Source organism: Ostrinia furnacalis, unplaced genomic scaffold (assembly GCF_004193835.3).
Source record: "Ostrinia furnacalis isolate ACB-3 unplaced genomic scaffold, ASM419383v2 OfSCF1913, whole genome shotgun sequence".
Lineage (NCBI taxonomy): Eukaryota > Metazoa > Arthropoda > Insecta > Lepidoptera > Crambidae > Ostrinia > Ostrinia furnacalis.
The window spans coordinates 594,570-614,236 of record NW_021132152.1 but is presented as its reverse complement, the minus strand read 5'-3'; the positions used below and the strand labels follow the sequence as shown (position 1 = coordinate 614,236).

The window sequence follows — 19,667 nt, the reverse complement described above, 5'->3', positions numbered from 1 at the left end:
AGTATATCCATTCCGAAGCGTTCATCATTCTGTCACAATATGATAAGTGAATGTATGCGTGCTATCATTTCCCGTACTGCTGACTACATACAGAAACATTATTTGTATATTAATCAGCATTCACATTGGAAAGCAAATGCAACGTAACGCATTTTCTCTTATTTGCATGACCAGTTGCAACGATTTTCCCTATTCCTTCCGCAGCTGTCAAAATTTGAAAAAAGAAAACCGTTACGCTCACACCGATCGATATGCGCACGAGTGTCATCGGTTGTGATTTGATCTCTATGGTTACGGCCAGGTGTTGGCAAGTTCCGCTTTTTTATTTGTGTAGGGTCACCGGTTTGGCGCCCTTGGGTCGTGTGAATGTATACAGGGCGTAGGTTCGCAGTTTAGTATAATAAGTAACCTGCATGCTACACAGAAATAAATATGTAGTTTCAATATTTGTTAATGTAAATGATACGAGATTGGTTTTGCACAACAATGACAATTAATTATGACTGCATTAAAATAATAATGTGTCATATGCATGAAGCATTCGATATTTATTTTTATCTATCACTTTTACCAACACAATAGCCTGACAAATTGTATTAGCCAATGATATTCAATACATGTAAGTCAACTTAGCAAGTGACATTATTTAATGTTCAATCTCATTGTTCTGCGCTTGCGCAAGTGTTCGAGTCACCGTTGCTTGTCGCAAATTAATTAGCATACTAAATGCTGGAATTTGTAAGTTCATTAAAACATAATGACGGGTATTTGTAAGTGTCTTTGCCAATGTGAATTTAATTCAAGGTTCTCCGATGCTATTTAATTCGGCTGTTAATTTTGCGTTGCAATGCACTGATTTTATGTCAACATTCTCAAGAAAATCTGAAAATCATTTAGATGCTATCTTTTGCCAATTTAAATCAAGTAGGTTACCAAATAAACAAAGTATTACCTGTGGGAACCTATAAGTGGTTTACTCGTTGCCTATCTTATGTCATTATTACACACTGTAAAACCCTGGTTTTCCTAAATAAATAAATAAATAAATAAAGTTAAACTCGACTCGCGAGCTTTAAAAATATCCTTTTTAACGAATGACTGAATTTGATATACGATACATGTTTTATGCTAGGATGGTTCCTGATTTTATGTCAACATTCTCAAGAAAATCTGAAAATCATTTAGATGCTATCTTTTGCCAATTTAAATCAATTTAAATGTAGGTTACCAAAGAAACAAAGTATAATTTGGGGTTAAGCCTTTATGGAAACTGAGAAATCTTAGTCAAGACATAGAGCCAAGATAAACTCGACTCGCTAGCTTTAAAAATTATCCTTTTAAACGAATGACCGAATTTGATATACGATACATGTTTTATGCTAGGATGGTTTCTATGATAATATTCGTATATGGTAATATTGGTATATATTTTTCCGGTACACCCTGTATTTGTGTAAGACAGCGCGCCCCTCGTTATCCCACTCCCAAACGTTGCTTACCGGTCCTTTAGCATCTGTCTGCTCGATACTGTTTCTTTATACAGGGCTGCCAAGGGATTCCCGGAAGAGCAGTTTTTGTTAACTTAAGAATCGAAGATGTGACTGTTAAAAAATTAACTTATGATTTAGTTCAGGATATACATCGAGATACTTACTACATATTAATTAAATCCATTTTGCACATACTGCCACCATACTTAATTAGGGAGATAAAAATATTTGATAAAAGTAATTTTGTTGTAACACAGTAAGATAGTGTTTTTAAAAGCTTGGCTATTACTCCAAGCTTTTAAGATTAAGCTCTTTTTAAAGCTCACAAAAAGACATCAACGAGTTAGTTCAAATGAATATGGATTCTCAGGGAATTAGCAGGGAAGTTCTAAAATATTCTCTCGGAACTTTCCTCTCGTACAGCCATATCCGTGCAATTAATATCCCTGATAATTACTAGCAACTAGTCGACCAGTAACTAACTAGTCGACTAGTAATATTAACTAGTCAACCCTGCTTCCACGAGCGGGACGGGACTTCCGCTAATGCCCGCTGCGGGTGAGAGCGAGTGTCAATGTTACACAATATGCAGATATGTTGAGTTAATCACGTATAGAATTATGTATTTAATATCGAATAGTAAGAAAGTAAACACTCAATTTCACCATCAATATAGCTTCGTATTTAGATTCGTCTGGATTTCCAACACCGAAATTCTGGACAAAAAAAGGGTGAGAAGATTATACTCATAATTAGGCTGTTTGATTTTTGTGAATGAAGATTAACATGCAACAAGGCTAAGCTTTGTTTCACGAACAAAACGATTAAAGATCGTCCTGAAAAACGCCACTCAAATATGATCCTATAATACAAGAAATAGTAGATATAAAAGAAAGACAAAAAGGTGTACTGTAAAATTGAAAATATTAAAATTCCACAAGGTCTAAGGTTGCGTTTGAATCGAGTTTATACTAGAGATGAAACGGATAGTGGTTTGGCCGGATACCGGATACCGGATATCCGGCGAGCTGCTAGGCCGGATAGCCGGATATCCGGCGGCCGGATAGTTGGCCCATTGTCTCGTTTTATGTAGTGACGAGTTTAGCGCCGGACAGGTGCTTTGAACGCGATCAGTGGTTCTAGTAGACTAAACAAGTCACACTTTTCGAAAATCAAATCGTCCGTCAGATTTTGCCACTTGTCTAGGGGGCAGATCAATTCGGGCGATTTCGGTTTCCATCGTGTAGGCCAGTAGAATTAGATTTTAAATCGGAAATAATTCCTACAAAAGATTTTATTGCTTTAATGGCTTCATTGGTTGCCCATTAAGTCTCTCCTAGGTTTCGACTCCGACGGAGTTGTGCTTAAGTGGTGGGGGCCCCCGAAAAGGGCGTTTTTTCGATTTTCCGGTTATACCGCGTAAAGAACTTACCCTATCGAAAAGTGATCTTTATGATGGTTGAAGGGCATTTAATCCTGCATTGAATAAGACCATTTTTATATGTTTCGGACAAACCGTTCTCGTGCTTATCTTCGACAAAGTAGAAAATGTACATAATTATAATTAATGACCCTCCAATAGCTCGTCGCCCGCATGCTCCCAAGCCTTGTAAAGGGCCCCCTTAACCAGCGTATCCCTGTCAAGGCTTGCGAGTTGGATTCGCCTATCCTTGTTCGTCCCAGCCGATCCTTAACTACGGTTGCTGCACCTATTTCTTGCACTCTCCTGAACGACTCTGTGTTATCTACTATGGCTGCCCCTCTTCCTTGCACCCTCCTGCACGACTGCATTGCTTAGCCGTATGCCTGGTCCAAGGTTCAACGCCACAAAATCGAAGTCGAAAACTTAGGAGAGTCTTAATGGGCAACCAATGAAGCCATTAAAGCAATAAAGTCTTTTGTAGGAATTATTTCCGATTTGATTAATTTTTGTGTTTAATTCTACTGGCCTATGAGTGTGTGGTTGAATAGGGAAAATTAAATTAGTTTACTTGCTGCGTAATCTGACTGAACTGCATCATTTCATCAGACCATCAGTGAAAAAAAGATCGCCTATTTTAATTGGCTTTAATTCGAAATTAACAGATATTTATTTATTTAGTATTCTTCATTAGAGTCCAGAAAAAGAAAATGAATAAGTTCTTTGATAGGCCTTAATATGGCTTTTTTGTAACTTTTTGAACTTTAAATAAAAGCCGTCATTATTATAAGCCTTTTTATTGATATTTACATCAAAAGATTAATGTATTTCATTTTATTAAAGGAAATTGTCATTGTTTTTTAATATCCGGTATCCGGCCGGATAGTGAGTTACTATCCGGTATCCGGCCGGATAGTAAAATTAGGCCGGATATCCGGCCTACCGGATAGTTACCGGATATCCGTTTCATCTCTAGTTTAAACTATATTTTCAAACTACGAGCCTAAGTTTTTATGGCAAAAAGTTATGATACTTTAAAAAGTTTTACTGTTAGAGCTTTTACAGACATGGTTGGCTGGAGAGGACACGGCCACGGCACGCGCGTGCCATATGGCCGATAAGCTAAAAAAGAGCCGCCACGTGCCGATGGTTAACTTTTTTAGAGGCGTCCGTGGTTAACAGCCAGTTATATTTCATGTTATGAAAACTTTTTGCTGTCTGTCATTTTTTTTAAGCCAATTACTGGTACTGTAATATCTATGCCAGTAACAATATACCTTCCTATTAAAATCTCTGGCTACAATAACAGTGGTTTTGTTCGTCGAGTATCGAATATTTATTAATATAATTTGAGTTGCAAATTAGAGACAATTGCTTTATTTAATGTCACAATTTTCCTTCAGCAAATCAATCCTGTCTGCTTTATTTTTAACCCTATAACCTATTATTGTAAAAAAAAAAAACAGTAGGCGTTAAAACTCAACGTTTCTTGGCGCACGCCATCGCACGCGACCAAATAAAAAACATTTAATTTCTTCCTAATGGATTACTCATGTAATATCCGTTAGGGTTAAACGGAACGACCTTGGCTACCATTGGCGGGAATTGATTAAATGTTGACATTTAGCTCTGAGGCAGCTGCGAATAGTTGCAATTAACTCCAGCTCCTCACCTGTGTCATGGAAGGACATGGCAACTGGTCGCTATAGGCCATTTTCTTAAAATTGCATAATGACGCTCGATAAAGTTTAAATTGAAAATTCATACGACACAGCTTTTTAATATGTAAATTAATTTTATTCTTGTCTTGACGAAAGTTTTCAGTGTAAAGAAACCCTTTCGAGATTAAAAACCTATCAAACACTTTTTAATTGGCTTCATACTGTTTGCACATTTCAGTGTCAATTCAGTTACATAAAAATAACGATTAAAATCAGAATTACAGTCAAAATTTCTTTATTTGTTTAGACTAATAAATAGTTCTTACAAATCGTCATTTTGATTGATGAATTTTACAGTCTCTTTTGATTCCAAATTCAAATTTAAATTTCGAACACTATCCCAACAATTCAGAAACGCGATCCTCATTTGTTACGTCACTATTTTAACTTTCGAATTCGAATAGCCTCTCGTTCAGTCTCTATCAAGGTAATAGTGGCCAGCGGGCAGATGTCCCGCCGTCTACGGCTGCAACCGTCTTTTTTTTTCAGGCAATTCTAGAATACAGCGTTAAATAAGGTTAGAGTCGTTGAGTATTTATGTCTGCGTAATAATATGCAGGCATTTTTATTTCATAGGCTAGAAATGGCAAGCAAAGGTGTCTAGCAATGAGGTATAGTTTTTTAATAGAAAACAAATCTCTAGAACGTTCTAAATGATGCTCTTACATTATAAATATAACTTATATGAAAGTAATGTAGGATAAATAACCTTTTTATCAATTATCGGAGATATTCTTGTGCAAAATAGTATCAATTGGAATTTAACTATATAAAATGGGAAAAGAAGAAAATACTCCGAATAATTAAATCCAATTAGTCCATTCATTACCGCCAGCATTAGAAGCATTCATATTATCCATCTGACTAACGCAGCGGAATGCATTGTCCGGGATCCGAACTTGGGGCTTTAATCACAGTTCAGGAATGCACACGTGTCGCATTTTCCTGCGGTCTACTACTGGCTTTAGTCATACAAAAAGCTAAGATTGTATTGCGATGAGGCTGTGAGAACGAGCGTTTAAAGCTTCTTTGGTGCTACTAGGATGTACAGCAAGAACCCTGTGACATCATATGTAGCTGTATTAGGCCCTATTTTTGCTAAAAAAAAAAGGCTTATGTGTTGTGAAACTCTACCAGAAAACAAAGGCTATTCGTACGCATGTAACGCATTCACAAACTATGCTTGCTTAAGTGAAGCTGCAAATCGAACGCACAGTGTTGAATAGAGCTCAGTGTCTGGTTTGTGTGTCACCCTGTGCGTCCACGCGCACTGTGAGACCTCATAGTAATGTTTGTGAATACGGGCGTCAGTGATTCAAGTTACGAGTATAAAAGAAGTTTGTGTTTGAAGCAGATGAAGGATGAAACTTTGGTCAAAATATCGAATGAAATTAATAAAAACTCTTGTAATGATTCTAAATCGAAGTAGGTATTTATGTAAATAGATGCATCTATTTACATTGCATCACATAGATAAACAGATATTAGTTAGTCACCTTGTCAAATGACAAGGTCAGCTACTTGCACAGCAAATTAATACCCTGTTCTTGCAGAATGACATCGCAATCGCATTCTAAGAAAATAAACTCGTACAGAACAAATAAATAAACCATTCGATTCGCACCAAATGTCTCGATCCGATTCGATTAACCCTGTAAGTTTTTCTATCGATAACATTCAATCGTTCTGCGTAACGCAATCTAGGGAGACATTTCCCCACACTACTTCCCATGCTCCTAATAGTTTTTCTTTGCCACTACGAGTCTTACCGTTAGTGCATCATTTCCAAATTCAAATTCAAAATTCAAATTTAAAATTCAAATTCAAATTTATTTATTTGCCAGAAACAGGTAACATAATGATGGTCAAATATACATAAAATAAAGTCCATGTTTCGCTAAATACATCTTAGCATGCAATAAAGAAAACAAGATTACAATCAATTACAGTCATGATTTTGATATTCAGTTACAGAGTAAAAGGTTTTTTGTAACAACCAGGTATGTAACTCCTTTTTAAAGTCTTTTAGTGGAAGGAGTTTAATGTTCGATGGCAACCTATTATATATTTTGATGCCCATAGAGTAACAATTTTTTTGGAACAATGTTGTTCTCGGCGCAAAAGCATGCACCAGCCTATCAGGATCTCTAGTGTTCCTGGGGTATATCTCTGCAGCCCTTTTAAAATAATGCATATGTTGTTTCACAAAACAAGACATTTCATAAATGTATAAAGATGGCAAAGGCAGAACATTCAATTTTTTGAACAAGGTTCTACAGCTTTGCAATGGATGTGCCAAACAGATCGACCTGATGCATTTCTTTTGTGTAACAAAAACCTTATTCAATTCGACACCATGACCCCATATAATAATGCCGTATCTAAGAACAGAGCCAACATACCCATGGTAGGCTAGTAAGGCAGTGTGCTGCGACGTTGTTCTTCTAAGCCGACTAAGGGCATATACAAATTTGTTTATTTTTTTACATAATTCCTCGATATGAATTTTCCAGTTAAGGTTGCTATCTATTGTTATACCTAAGAATTTTATATTTTTTACCTCGTCAATAATATTATTACAAAAATTTATATTCAAGTCATTTAATTTATTAAAATTCATTATTTTTGTTTTGGTCAAGTTAACATTCAAATTATTGGCATTAAGCCATGTCACTATTACTTCAATTGTGTCATGTATGTCACGTAAATGATTTATTAATGAATATTTTTCAGTCTTTACTATTATAGATATGTCATCTGCATACAAAATTGTCTGATGTGGTTCCACATTTAAAACTTTTTTTAAAATACTGGGCGGTTTTGCATTTGGAATTAAATAACTTCTTTTGTCGTTAGCGAAAAAGAAAAGTATTTTAATATTAACAGTCTAGAAAAAAATAAAAGTTTGCCAGTTAGGTATAATTTCCGCATTATTTTTTTCAGTATATTCGAACGCGTATTATGAATGACATATAGTAATGCTAATTTTAATTAAAAACCATTTCCTTTTATTAATAGTTCCGGACATTTATTAAATCTTTCCTGATATATTAAATTATGCGTTAATGTAATAGCAATAAATATTACGTCTTTAAAGATTGCGATTTCTATGGTGTTTTTCTGCGAACGAGTTTAAATGGGGGTTAACTACGTCAATGATTTACATTTCATTTCCTTAGCCGGTTTTGCAACGAGAAAATTGCGATGTTTATACCTTATTTAAAGATGGCAAGGTGACGAAATTGATGAACTTAACTCATCTATTTATTATACAACATTTATAATACAGGTTGTTGTTTAAGGTACGGATTAAACAAAAAAAATTGAGTCTATTGCACAATTTGTATGGAAAGGTTTTTTTTCCTTTTTCTTGGGGAAAGATGTTACATTTGAGTCGTAGAATCAATCCATTTTGTTTGATCCATACTTAAAGCGACACCTGTATAAGATGAGGTGTGAGATATTAAACTATAACTAATATGTTCTGCTTGTGCTTTCTTATTTTACCCCCTTAAAGCTCATTATTGCCACGTGACAAAAGATAGTGAGAATTTTCATACCAAAAGTCGAGTATACCAATTCAATTTCCCACGACAAATAATGCGCGTTTCAAATACCAAGTACCGGCTGTTATGTTAGTTGTGGAATTTCGTTTACATCCTTCGCATCTGTGTTTGTTTTCACCTTTATCAAGTTACGCACGAGTCAATAGACAAGTTCAAATTGGGTGTACCTTGAAAATTTTTAGTATGTTCCATAGATAAAATAAGATACGATTTTCTCAATTTTCTATTATCCATAGAGAACTGAGAGTAGCACTGTAAAACGATTCTGAAACGTCAAGTGGCAAAAAACCTAATAATCCAGTATTTATAGTAGCGCCTTCCTGTAAATAACATAAATGGGGGACATTTCAGTGTTGTCCAACTTTAGTAATATCAGTTTTCAAATGAGGTTTCATGCCAAATACAATTGTCGGACAACCTAATAAACGCAAATATTATCGTATCTATGATGAAAGATAGCAATCCGATAAATCCATACTAAATACAACATAAATTGTGTCAGAACTAGATACGACAACTCAAATCAGTAAACCTTGAGATACTTCTTTTAAGTGGGTTTTCAAATGTATGAATTTTCGGCAGTTTTAATGTAAATATATTATGCATGCACATCTACTTTTCACATCAATTGATCTTTGTTCATGTAGTCTTCTGGGGACAGATTGTTTTTAACTTTATCTCATTTGGCCCGATATCTATGCTTATCAAAACTTTATTTTACTTATCTGTAAAATTGAAAACATTGTATAAAAATACAAATATTAATACAACGGTTTCAAGTAAAATATTGATTTAGAAATGTTTTCTAAATAAGTACGTCCTAAATGTAAAAACTTGGCCGGCATCAAAAGTGCCAATAATTGGCCTAAATTGAATAAGATTTTTCATTTTCATTTTCACAGTCACAGGTTTTCAAGATTTACGAGCGTGACTCCTCATTAGCTAATTATTATATCAATTACAACGTACAGTAATTGTCTTAGTCCATTTCAATTGCATTTGAGCACAGAATGTAAATGAAAAGTATCGGATCGGAACCAACTAGTAAGGGGGTAGGAATGCGCGTAGGGGAGACTGGGGCTGGTTTTAACAGGGGTAAATACTAACAGCGTAATTACATAGAACCTATTCGACTTACCACGCTATTTCCAACGCACTTTGTGCCTACGAATAAGCGCGAACGTGTCTCGACCTGTCAGTTGCCGGCCAAGCGTCACGGGAGCAGGTTGCGTCAGACGCCTCCAATTTCACAGGAAAATGAACTTTTTTACGTGTTTAATTTTTTGCATTACTCTTTAAATATGTATCGTAGAAAATTGGCTTTGGTATTGCATAAATCCGAATTTATTGTATTTTTCATTAATTTCAAAGTTTTAATCGAAAATATAACCGGTAAAAGAAAAACAATAATTTTGTGCAAAATGAGGTCGTGGGGTTGGTTTTAACAAAATGCACGGGGTAGGTTCTAACGCGTTAATATTTGCCTCGAACATTGAGTAAGACTGACTTTTATAACCAAAGTTGTATGTTGATTTATTAGAGGAGTATTTTTTTTGTTATTTTATTTGATAAAGATAGATTTAGTAAGTTTTAAGTTTATTACACATGTTTAAACGGTAAGGAGCCGAATTTCAATGATCATTTGATGATCAAAAATTATTTTTTGTTCTTTGATTTGAGTAATGCTGATTGAGTGAGTCAGTTTATTTAACTAATAAAATTTAAGTTTTCTGTTTATTTTATGAACGGTAAGGAACCGCATTTAATTTTATTAGTGTTTCTAATAAACATTGATTATTATTTTGTTGTTTATCTTAGCCAAAATCCCATTCCCAACTATAAATCATTTCTTACCCCCCCTGTTAAAACTTTCCCCAGCGATGTTAAAACCAACCCCAAACCGGGGGTAAGATCTAACAAGTGACTTGTTTGGCAAAACTCGATTTTTCTCAGATATGGTAATTATTATATACATTTTGTTGTACTTTACGTAAAGCTCATGAAATTTGACATCACGTACCAAAAAACCATGTTTCTTGCTAAAGCAGTTTAGAAAATATTACGCTCAAATCAAAATTTGTTAGAACCAGCCCCAGTCTCCCCTACTAACGTGAAATACATTGGCGCGAACTAGAGTGTGGTGAAGATGCGCCTGTTAGGGTTACCAGAACTAAATAATAAATAAGTTGTTCGTATCGTAATCTACTTATTAAATGAGTCTTAAACCTTTTTTAACAGTAAAAAAAATGTTTTGTCTCTTTTGGTTTTTTTTCTTTCTTTCTGGCCAGTGTCATTTGGAGAGAGATGACAATATTAGGGCCAATCATTTTATTGATTTTTTAAGGAGTCTTGTTGACTAAGATGCAATCAGATCTGTGAGCATGCAAGAAAATTTGTATTTGTCTAGTAGGTACCTAATCGTATTCAACAACTTTCTTTAAAACTAATTTAAATAATAATGCTTTAGGTTAAATCGTTCGGCAAACCTAATATAAATAATGATGCTTTAGACTTCGTAAGGCAGATTAACTCGCTATATTAAAATTATCAATACCGTTTACTCTAATGGCAACCCTATTGACACGTAACTGCGCATGAGTGGAAACCAATCGAGAGATGAACAGTCGACAAGTTAATCGTATCATCGGTTTATCGAGATTAGCGTAATCTGTTGTAGAGGTGTAGAGACGACGGCATATGAAGTTAAAAACACTGGCATCTTATGTAGAGAGAATAAGACTTATTTTGCTGCAAAACTGTATAGTTTGATGTGCTGTCGATTGTCCTAGAGCATGTAGTCACTGATACTTTCATCCGATATTGCGTACTAGGTTCGACAAACATGATATATGGATAAAATAATCGATACCTAATTTTAAATTTAATTAACACTAATTAATCGGAGAAAATATGTTGTTGAAAAGCAATTTAGACTTTTAATATGTACTTTCTAAATCAGCTTTCAATATTAACAAAAATATGAATATGAACGCCTTTCAGAATCTTAGTTACAGCTAATTCATTAATTTTAAACATTTCAATTAATTTACATCGATCGGCCACTTAAAACAACTTAATAATTCAGACAGGCTATCTAGCCTGTTAAAATCTAATTAGTTTTCAAAATTTTTAAGCGTTAATTTGAGAAAATCATTTGTAGCCGCCTATTAATTGGTACCGTGACATAAGGACTAGGTAATTACTAGTTTAGTGTCAAAAATATCGGATTAGGACATCCCTATTCCGTGATAGAGACTGGAAAGAACAAATAATAACATAATTCTACCTACTTGCTGAGATAATTGTCTGTGATTCATCAATAGTAACAAATGAAGCGGAATATTGTGTTATTATAAAGACTTATGTTCTATAAATAGCAATTAAAGTGATTTCATTTATGTTTCGATGCATGCATATGTTTCGATGTGTGATTTAAATGCTTATTATAATGTATTTATACATTTTCCGTGGCATTTGATAAAACTTTGTTGGTTTAGTAAAGTTTAAATTAGTAATGCAGTTAATTTATGCTAAAATAGAACAATCATACGAGAATGCCTTCACATTTAAATATAGCAGTAAAATGTAGGGAAACATTAGAGTTAAATGTTTTAGTTCAATTGTTCTACATATTTGTGAAAGGAATAAGGAAAGAGTTCCATTTCCCATAATGTAAAATGAGCAACATTAAATAGTGTGCCAATTAAAATAAACACAAGTAAAAACTGCATAATCCCTTGATTTAAATTCGATCGGGAGATTGAATCGGTATTTAGACAACTTTTCTTCGAAGTCTGCGACTTCATGTATATTTATCTAGGCGATACAGTCCTGACTGTACAGGTATAACAAACAATGGACCTTATGCTGTTGGGTTTAGAGTCCACTCTACACGTTCTTGGTGAGGGTCTGAGGAAGGAGCTGACAGGGCCCCATGATGGAATCTCGATGAGTCAGTTCGCATTCAGCACACGTATTAAACGCTCCGTGGTAGTGGATAGGGATGGCCGTGAACATCGATTCGATTATTATCGATGTTTCAAATCTAAATCGATTTGAGGATACATTACCGGTAATCAATGGCCTCTAGCAAAATTTCAGCAGGTTTTTCATTTCACTTAGATTGAATAATATACGCATTAGTCCGCTTCAAATCACAGACACCCAGATCTTACCTACCTATTAATTAATTACATTTACATCTTTAACACAAGTTTTATGCATTTATTGCAAACGTTTATAATACAAGGGTCCTGGTTCTGGTAACCTGGATTTATATGAAACATTGTGTTACTGGTTCAAATATGTATTAAAATTCAACGAATCACTTGGATGACTAAGTTAGTAATAAATGTAATGACAAAATGCTGCGCTGCCGTCATGGTTTTATGAACTTTTTGACAGACTTCTAAAAAAAAGGTGATTGAAAATGCATCAACACTGGCTACACAGGATCATTATTTAAAAAAAGAATACTGATAGAATCATTCGATTTGAATTTTTAAAAACGCATCCCTATCCACGTCGTGGAGTTACGCGCCGAGAGTCGTACCTACCGGCCAGTTACGAACTTACGACAATGCACTAGGAAGACATTTTACTTTTTACTCGATGATTAGATTGTCCGTGCGTGCATGCCTAATGTAGTTCAATCATTGCAACGTAATTATGATAGTCGTATTAAGTGTCGATTAAAATAATTAACAGATAAAAAGTAAAAAAAAATAGTTCTCGTAATAAAATATAAACATTGCTTGACAGTCATTTATTTTATTAAATGATCCTAATAGATTAAACTAAATAAAATCTATTGCGCAGGAGACACTTAATTAACTTCATAATGTTATTAGTTTAATATTATTTCTTTCACTTCTTTCAATACAGTTTTTTAAAATAGATTGTAACACGGTTTCTATTCGATTATTACACGACAGTATTAACACTTTTCTTGAAATATTGTTGTAATTACCTACTCGCATAAATGACTTTTTAAGCGTGCAATAATAACCGAATGTCTGAAATATCTATCGATTTTTTACCAAATTATTCGATTGTGACACGCGATCGATCGAAGCTCACGAGTTGCGTAATTGGTCGTTTTAACGAGCATCATTGTTTTCAACGCGATAATTTCGTGACTTACGTAATTTTGTAAGTAGAAATGGAATCCATCGGAATCTTACTTTCCGCGTTTCGAGTTATAGGTTTGGGTTCAGCTGGCTAAAGGAAAAAGCTGTTTTTTAAAGCTTATTTTGATGTAGAGTCGACAGTAACTTACTTACTGTCTTTCTGTATTCTTTGTCTGTAAAAAGACTGCTTTATGATGTTTTACTCGAAACTTTTTCTATATTCTTATTATGATAATATTCTTTGAGAATACAAGGGAACAGAAAGTATGATCAAATACCGCTAAGTACATAGTATTAATTTACACTTCTTGCCAAAGTTAAAGCTATAGGGACTGAGTAGTCCAAATTCATTCGACTTTTTGGACCACATTACCGACGACTGCATGTTCTTATCTACCAAAGGAAAATGTAGAGTCTGTTAGTTACGATATAATAGGCTATACTTAGCCTGAGTTGCACAATTTTACTTTAATTTTGACAAACGTCAAAAATCTGTCAAACTCCATACAAAAAGCTCCGGTTATCGTTATACTTACGATCAAAGTTAAGTGGTGCAACTCAGCGTTAGAATCAATGAAAAAAAGACATTTCCAGCCCGCGAAAAGTACACGGAACCGAATCTATGAGTCCTGGTTTACACTTAACTCGTTTTACTTTTTTATTATGCAACACACATAGAGCAACGGTGTCGTGCTTGCTGCCTTGTTCGATTGTCTATGTCATATTGAGGTTGGCGTCATGGCGGTTAAGGCTGACACTACCATAGACTAATCAATAATTGCGATGCATGTATTGTCGCTTGGTAATCTGTGGTTTACTGTTAAACAATTTATTATTGAGACAAGGAAGTTAAAATTTAAAGAATTATTCAAAATTTTTAGGCTAAATGCTTCCTTTTGTCTGTGGTAACCAATAGCACCTTTTGTAAACATTATGGAAGCAATAAATAAATTGAGTATTGAGAGAGGGATTTCGTCTTCCTCCAGTGACTAAATAACCTGGTGATAACGTTTTAATTGATCTAAACAACTAAACTTTTCCCATTCTTTTATGTCAGTAAATTAATATAAAATGATATTTAGCTCGAACAGTCATTTCGTTTGCAAGCCCATAGAGCTGTCCCAATATAAAATGTATGATACATCAGCTGATTGTTTTCGTTACGGTCTTTAGCAAGGAGAATGTTCCCAAAACTGACATAAAGATTAATGATAAATAAAGGAATTGAGTTCAAATTGATTTTGTGCAAGGAAAAAATAGAAAAGGATCTAAAAAAAAAACAAAAGAACGTCACATTCAAATAAGTGCTGACTTTTGTTTATTATAGTTTCTTTTGTTTTGAACGCAGTGATATCTTTTAAAAATATCTTACGTGTTGCTATTTTAGATAAACTAGACTACAACCACTCTACAACTCATTAAGCAAGTAATTACAGGGGATATTGCAATAGTTAAAAGGTTTTAAATGACTTTAAAACGCTTATTCATAATAACCACTTAAAAGCAACCATTGTTTGAAAAGATCCAAAAAACAAAATAAAAAAAGAAAAGAAGGGGAGAACTGAAATTTGAACTTCGAATCCTATCAAAACTGGTAAGTAACTGTCAATTTTGTAAAAATAAAACAACCAAAAATAAGTTATGCCCTCGGCGAAGAAAGTTCTATTCACACGAAAATCAATGAAGTGACATTTCCCGCCATCTTAACGATCAAAACGTCATTATTTATGTATTAGAGGAGGCACGCATGGTTATAATATGTATTGTTATAACACATCAGGGTGTTTATTATACTTAAAATAAGTGCTGGTAAAGTAGCCATTAAAGTACCAAATATAAAAACCTTTGTAGTAAGTACCTATATTATGTTTGGATAACTTTGCTTTATACTATTCAAATGAACCAGATTGTGTTGAAAATTAAAACGGATTCCAACGGTACATTTCAATGTATGGGAGTGTCATACATAAACATACATTCTGTGCTAGTCAGTCACACAATGACACAATTTCGAATGAGAATAGAGAACAATATACAAGAGGTTGTAAAGCTAGTTGGTGATGTCAGTTGCATCCTGTAGTATTTATTTTAAGTACTCACTCAGCGTCAGCTTAACTACTTTTACTGTTAATGTTTGAAGTAGTACTTTTAAATATGAAAACTAAGGGCACTTGAGAAACCGCATATTTAATATGCACTGATCCTCTTTTCTTTATTTTGACGTCTAACAAAATAGGTCTGTACCTTTCTCGCTTCCAAAAAAAAAGAATTGGTAAACAAACCTTTTGGCTAAACGCAAACTAAGCCATCATCATAAAAAGGTTACTTGCAAACAGCTTCCACTTTTTTAACTGGCCGCAATGATCCGTGAAAATTACACGCCCAAAAAAAAATCTAAAGAAGTTCATCGTATGGCCATGAGTAGTGCAAAAAGTTTGTGTGAGTCAGCTGTGACGTAGCCCATTCATAAGTGACTGGTGGGCCATGCAGCGGAGAATGTCGGATTTTGTTCCGAGAAATATTTATTATCTTGCGGAACTACAAATAATGAGATTAGCGTGAGAATGACTCATTTCGGAACTCATCAACTTTTTTTAATTAATCGGTTCTGGTTGCTTGGTCAAGAACATTACATGATAGTTAATATAAACTAAATACACCAAACGACTGTTATATTATTTTAAGTAATTGTATCGTTTTACTCTAATTCAATCCTAAATCAATTAGATAACAGTCGGAAATATTGTCAATTAACAGACAAAATTGCTTAAAAATTCAATTAATACGTTGATTGAACCAATTCACCTTCTGATCGAAGTTCAATGTCATACAAAGTCGATAACAAACCAGTTTTTTTAATTCACTTGTGTCGATATTCCAACAACTGAATAAACTGTATGTTTGTTTACTTGAATACGTTTCCCAGATACATTTCTACTTTTGCTTCAGACATAATAATAAAAAAATAAAAATGTAGATATAGATGAACCAAGCTGAAATGTCCCACCAAACTCAGTGACAGGGGGGCGCTACCATCGTTCAACTATATGGTTTCCAACATGGCAAAAATCGGAACCAGCGATTCGGTATTGACGGTGGCGCCCCACTGTCAATGTCATCGATAGGACAGTTCAGTATTTTGGAACTATATGGGATATTGTGCATCTAAGAAACGTCAAAATGTGACAAGATAGCCAAGATAAAACTTGACATTTATTATTGTCACTACATGGCCATTATTTTAAAATCTGTAACATTACTTGTACTTTTTTTACGTTATACACGACATAGTTTCATTTCTCTATGCAAAAAAGTTAAAGACAACTTGCAAAAAAATGTAGTGCTGCCGATCGATACCAGTTCAATAGACTCAATGACGTCACAATAATGGCGCGTAACTTATGTCAACGTTATGTAACTTTTACTCCAATAGTGGATTTATTTATTGCTTTCTAACGAGCGCGATTCTCCCACGGTATAACAAATGACGGTCGCATTGTCTTCTGTTAGAAGGCCAATATTTTTGATTTAATGCTCGATTTGCTGCTTGTAAAACACTAATGAAATAAAAATTATTGCCGTGTAATGAACGATGATATAATTTATATTAGAAACTGGTTTGATGAGTGTAAGATTTTTATTAAAACAAATGAAGAATTTTTTGGTGACAAAACTCATTATTAGATATTAGTTAATTGAGCATGACATTTGGTTAAAAATGTGTGATTCCTACGTTTTTGGCGGCCGTCTAGGCTTGAACCCAGAACCATTTAGTGTTTGATAGAAACCCTGTGGGTACTGAAAGACCGCATCCTCTAGCTCCAATCTTCTCATAAAAAGCTATTACCATCGATTTGAGTTTATTAATGTCAAACTTTACCTACAACGTTATAATTATTTACTTAGTCTTCTAACGTCATTTCAGTCGCACAAAAGCCTCGGAGAGACTTTCGCCCATTAAAAAAAGTATCCCTACAGATTGTTTTGAATGCAAAACCAATTTTTATGCAACTCTAGAGACGTAATCTGTGTGGATTGTGTAGTAAATAGACTCTACAATTTATGGTACCTGAGTTTCAAGTTTCACTGCGGTATCACACGGGCAGGATGCGTTCTGTAATGAAAATAAATATGTTTTAGTCTACATTTTATGATCCAGTAGGTAAGAAGGATCAACACGAATAAAACGGGACGAATCGATGGAAGGATGTGTTGCTTTTATGATATTGATTGAATATTCAATACATAGGTACGTATAACTTATCTAGAAAAATTTTAGTCAACTTTTGCTGCATTTTATTTAACAAAATGTATGTACGATAAAGTGCACATATGAAAATAGGAGAAACTAGACCCATTTTTATCGAAGGAAAAAATTACAAAAAGTATCTGAGATTTTTTATTTTTTTCTACATTTTTACCCATTTTCATAATGTGCACTTTATCAAGACTCACACTGTATGTATGTGTAAGCTAGTATTATGGTTAACATGGAAAGTTTCTGAGTTCCTGATATTATTCCGATATTGATTATTCCTTACTCTACGTGATATTTTTTTATTTTTCTCTAGAAAAATGGCACCAGGAAACTACCACTCCCAGTTTCTTACGCCAATATGCGGAACCAGATATGAAATTGCGATTTTATACTGGGTGCAGTCTCCGGTAATCAATCCAGACTAGTATAGAACGCGATCTGTCACATAATTCACATAGGTATACCAAGTGGTTTTACCGCTCTTTCTTTTCCAGTACAAGTTAACGGAAAAATTATAGGTATTTTTCTTGTATTACTTGATTATGTCGTTGATGTCTCTTGCTTGTATGACTTTATGATAATTTTATTCAATATCTTTTTTTTTGCGCTATTGGAAAAAACATGAGTGATGTTTAAATCTTTACCCGACTATGAAAGAAGGAATATGAGTTGAACAGTTGATAGTATGTATAATTCATCTCTTCTTCGGTGAGCAATTGAAGCAATTTAACGATTTGACCGTGAAAAAATTACACCCAACCATACATATAAACGCAAATCTGCAATTATATTTAAATTATTATTTTATTAGCAGACTAAACAAAACAAATGAAAACCGCAGTCTTTATTACACGCACGATTCGCCGCTCACGCGTCACGCCGTAAATGTGGGTAGGTACAGAATGCGCGGTTACCATTGTCCTACGTTTTGCGCATTCTAATCAGGGAGCTACTGTCGAAGTAGCAGTTATTATTATATTTTTATCACACAAAACTTTGAAACACTGGCCATTGCGCAATTTTATAAAAAAGAAACATGTTTTTTTTTTCTTTGCTGCCAGTATTTTTAAGTAAATATCATATTAATGAAACGTATAGATCGACCTTTGTTAACTTAAAGAAAAATTATTCAAATAAATCCTTGTAAAACACCTCCATTTGTCTCAATATTTTACCAAATAGTATTGTAGTGTGTGTTTTAAAGGCTAAGATTGCTTATTCCAATCTCGCAGTTCCCATATCTATCTGTTTACATATTCATGAAATCGAGCAAGACATTCTTACGTTCCTAGCCCATGTTTACTGCATGTATACTTTTTGTTAGCCGTATACGCTGCCTTTAAAGTGTTAGATGTATAGAAATGTCATGAAAAAGTGCTAGTAAGTCACACGACCATGATTCAATGTCAGTTGTCGGCGGCAAAAATGGATTGGGCTATGAATTGTGATGTCTAGAACTCTCGGTTGTATGATGGACGGATTTTGATGGAGATGTTGATCCAAGAATGTTTTTTTAGCAAGGCAGCATCGGAGCACAATGAAGGATATTAGTTTGGAATTTGTCGAAATTTCGATTCTAAAATATTCGCTCACGTATCTATGTTTTGTCCCTTAATACTGCAGAATATTTTCCAAGTACTAGTTACGATCGAAAATGAAAAACATTTCGTGAGTATTTAGGCTGAGATTTCACACAGAAAAATAATTATATGAACGGCGTAGAAGTAGGTACTTAATCTTACTTAACTCAACAAGCCGTACTTAAACTTAGGTATATTAACTGTTAAATTGAGATAACGTGACTAAAACATGTGTACTCAATTATAAAAAACTAATTCACTAATCAAATTGCGGAAATACTATTACGGTGATTCTGTATAGCTGTTTATTCAAGCTTCGTTATCAGACGGGTACAGTCTGCCCCGAGTATGTATAAAAACATTCAAAATTATTATTGTTCAGTAGAGCTATCAAAAGTTCTAATAGACGTCACAGTGTAAGTTTTGCCGTACCACTGCTACTAGTGTCAAAATTGCAAACTTTCTTTAAATTACGTAAATTTTAAATTAAAATTACATTAATT

At 34.1% G+C, this 19,667-nt stretch overlaps 1 protein-coding gene across 2 annotated transcripts in view; it reads right to left on the bottom strand.

Annotated features, from left to right (window-relative positions):
* The window catches only part of insc (spindle orientation adaptor protein inscuteable), a 44,305-nt gene that overhangs the window by 10,344 nt on the left and 14,294 nt on the right, over window positions 1-19,667 (bottom strand). Inside the window, exon 2 of one of the 2 annotated variants that reach the window (XM_028306277.1) lies at window positions 17,396-17,440. The exons of the other annotated variant lie outside the window; for it this stretch is intronic. The gene's annotated coding sequence lies outside the window, so the exon portion shown is untranslated. The remainder of the gene's footprint in view (window positions 1-17,395; window positions 17,441-19,667) is intronic. 2 annotated transcript variants of the gene reach the window in all.